The sequence below is a fragment of the Bos taurus genome, chromosome 11 (genome assembly GCF_002263795.3).
Source record: "Bos taurus isolate L1 Dominette 01449 registration number 42190680 breed Hereford chromosome 11, ARS-UCD2.0, whole genome shotgun sequence".
Lineage (NCBI taxonomy): Eukaryota > Metazoa > Chordata > Mammalia > Artiodactyla > Bovidae > Bos > Bos taurus.
Window position 1 is genome coordinate 29,376,803 of NC_037338.1, and position 3,853 is coordinate 29,380,655.

The 3,853-nt window shown below is 40.7% G+C and overlaps 1 non-coding gene across 1 annotated transcript; it reads right to left on the bottom strand.

Moving 5' to 3' along the window:
• Positions 1-3,547: 3,547 nt before the first annotated feature.
• On the bottom strand, positions 3,548-3,619 carry TRNAC-GCA (transfer RNA cysteine (anticodon GCA)). Its single transcript has one exon. It is a non-coding gene; the product is annotated as a tRNA-Cys (tRNA).
• Positions 3,620-3,853: the final 234 nt, after the last annotated feature.

Consider the following 3,853-nt stretch of genomic DNA (forward strand, 5'->3'; position numbering starts at 1 on the left):
CTTCATATCTGAGGTTATTGATATTTCTCCCAGCAATCTTGATTCCAGCTTGTGCTTCATCCAGACTGGCATTTTGCATGATGTACTCTGAATATAAATTAAATAAGCAGGGTGACAATATACAGCCTTGACATACTCCTTTCCCAATTTGGAACCAGTCCATGGTCCCATGTCCAGTTCTAACTGTTGCTTCTTGACCTGCATACAGGTTTCTCAGGAGGCATGTAAGGTGGTCTGGTATTCCCATCTCTTTAAGAATTTTCCACAATTCTAAGAATTTTCCTCATCCCCTGACCTGGTCACTGGGATGAGGAAAATACAAATAGACACATCTGACAGTGAGCGGCCATGGCAGGATTTTGGACATTAGTGGCACATACAGAAAACAGGGGCCTCTCCTGTCCTGGGCCTATTTGCTTCCAGAGTTACTCTTCACTCTTCCCCTCTTGTGTTCTGCATCACAAGGGGACTGACCACAGTGCGTTGGTGATTTTTTAAACTAATTTAAAAAATTCTCCATTTGTTCATAATGACCCACTCCTGTTCGTGCAGGGCATGAGTACTAGAGGGTACATACAGCTCTTCCAAGGGTGTCCAGGCACGGGTAGTTGCAGAGATTATTTTCCAGCCCGCCTGTTTTCCTATGCACTCCACTAAAATCGGCCTGCTTAACAAGGACCTGCCTTGGAACATCATGCCATTTGTCCCTCTCACAATCATGTTCCCTCCCCACTTTAAACTATGGAATCCCATGCTGAATCTTACTAAGACGCACTGTCCCAGGGTAGAAAAACCTCAAGATAACCACAGAGGGGGAAATCTAAAATACTGATGTCAGTAAAATCCGCTTAATCAAGACAGTGAGGTGGGGCTTTTCTCCATCTCTTACTCAATATTTCTGAAAAGGCAAAGCATGCTGCTAAAAGTTGGAATTCTGGCTTCTGTTGGGGGATGTTCTTTTTCAGATATACTATAAACTGGGGTGTTGGGAATGATACCTATCTGTATTTAATGGCCTCACTTCTTCCATCCCTGACTGTTATCAAAGAACACATAACTCCTGATGAAAATTCCCAGGACTATTGATTTCTGAAACTTCTAAATATATATACTTTCCTCGTAATAAGTCAAATGCATTAGCATTTTTTAGCATCCGTTCTGTCTCCCTCTTCTCCCCACCATCATATTATTCTTGTTTGGAATTTTTGATGTTAGTTATTTTGGATAAACATTGTCTCTTTTAGTCTTAGCTTTAAAAAAGTTTTTTTAAACAGCAATAAATGTATCAAAATATTTGATCACCCTGACATCCCATATATCTTGAAGGTTCTCCTGGATTTGTTTTTCTTACATGAACACTTCTTTTAAAGGTGTTTTGATTGTGGATTTTTGTGTGTTAAACTTCGGAGGCTCTGTATGCTTGAAAACGTTCTTAATACTCTCTCTCACTGAAATGAGAATTTGGCTGTACTGTATAAAACTTCAGATTCAGAGCTCTTTTCTTTCAGTTTCTAAAGAAAGAAATAAATACATTATCATAAGAAAAGCTATACAATCATCTAAAAAGATGGGGTGGGGAAGGACGGTGTTTGCCAGAAGTTAAAATACATTCATAATAAAAATGTTCTCCAAACTAAGAACAGAAAAGTTGTTTCTCAACCTTGATAAAGGGCATGTATTAAAAACCCACAGTTAATGTTCATGTAGTAGAAGACTGAATACGTTTTCCCTAACATCAGGAACAAAGCAAGGATGTCCACCTTCAACACTTCTATTGACCATTATGGTAGAGCTTCAAGTCACTGCAAAAAAAAAATATACAAAAGCCACAGAGATTGGAAAGCAAAAAGGAAAATGGTCTTTACTCACAGTTAACATAATCGTGAGAAGGCAATGGCACCCCACTCCAGTACTCTTGCCTGGAGAATCCCATGGACGGAGGAGCCTCATGGGCTGCAGTCCATGGGGTCACTAAGAATCGGACACGACTGAGCGACTTCACTTTCACTTTTCACTTTCATGCATCAGAGAAGGAAATGGCAACCCACTCCAGTGTTCTTGGCTGGAGAATCCCAGGGATGGGACAGCCTGGTGGGTGCCATCTATAGGCTCGCACAGAGTTGGACACAACTAAATCGACTTAGCAGCAGCAACATAATCGTGCACACAGAAAATCCTTCTAAAGAATCTACAAAAGAGCTACTAGAACTCTTAAATAAGTTTAGCAAGGCCACAGGCTATAGGTCAATATAAAATATCAATGATATTTTTACATATCAGCAATGAACATATGGAAAGTTTAAAAAATATCATTACAGGAGACTTTCCTGATGGTCCAGAGTCTAAGACTCTGCACTCCCAATGCAGGAGGCTCAGGTTTGATCCCTGGTTAGGGAACTAGATCCCGTATGCTGCAGCTAAGGCCTGGCATAGCCAAATAAATAAATATTTTACAAAAACACTCAAAACATTACAATAGCACCCCAAAACACAAAATACTTAGGGATAAGTCTAATTATTTTAAACATGCTTTAAAAAATTATTAATTTTTAATTGGAAGATAATTGCTTTACAATATTGTGTCAGTTTCTGTCAAACGTCAACATCAGTCAGCCATAGGTATACATAAGTTCCCTTGCTCTTGAACCTCCCTCCCACCTCCCACCTCTTAAACATACTTTTTTAACAGTCTTGAAACTGAGGGCAGTCATCAGTTAGAATCCTTGAACTATAACTTGCTTAATAATAACTTGCAACCCACCTTCACTAATCAAGCTTGCTTTAATTGTTCTTGCAAATTGCATACCCACCAAGATTCTCCATAGCTTGGACAATAAATCACAAGATTTCTTTAACCACGCTCTAGAGAAAAATCTCTGACATATGGGTCGCTATACTAATGGTTGCTTAAGTTGTTTTTCAGGAACATGGGGATAGTCTTGCCCAATTCAAACTGGTCAAGATGACTGACCATTCAGCCGTGCGAGTTTCCAATAGATGTCAGAGGGACAAAAACCCCACCCTTAGGACATGCTAATGCTGCCATTTTCTGAGCATGTGTCCCATGAAGAAGCATGTAATGCAAATAACCTGCACACAACACTGATTACTTCCACCTTTTTCTTGTCTTCAACCCCCTTTCCCCATGCCTCAGACCACCCTGCTTCTTTATCCCATAAATATCCCAAGCCTCTCATCTTTACAGAGGTGGATCTGAGACTTGTTCTCCCATCTCGCTTGGCTGTCTCATGAAAAAACTCTTTCTCTGCTGCAAACTTGCACCTCTCAGTGCTCGGCTTGTTGTGGAATGGGGCACATGGACTTCATTTGGTAATAATCTGGTAATTCTATTATCTAAAGTTATTGTGGCCTAGTCCTGCTTCTGTGTTTATTTTTTTGACCCTGTGAAAGCATAAAAAGTGAAGTCACTCAGTCATGTCTGACTCTTGGCGACCCTGTGGACTTGTAGCCCACGAGGCTTCTCTGTCCATGGGATTCTCCAGGCAAGAATACTGGAGTGGGTTGCCATTTCCTTCTTCAGGGGATCTTCCCTACCCAGGGATCGAACCTGGGTCTCCTGCATTGCAGGCAGATGCTTTACCTTCTGAGCCACCAGGGAAGCCCTAACTTATGAAAGCATAACTCAGAGACATTTAGTTATCTGCGTGCCAAATGATATACTTACTTGTTTTAAGGAGGACAGTCACTAGGCTGTTGTCAACAAAAAGGGCTTTATGAGATAAGAAAAAACTAAAGACACTCTAGGCACAGTAAGTTTTTGCATTCTTTCGGTTTGACATTTGGGTGCTGCTGGTACTGCTGCTGCTAAGTCACTTCAGTCATGTCTGACTCT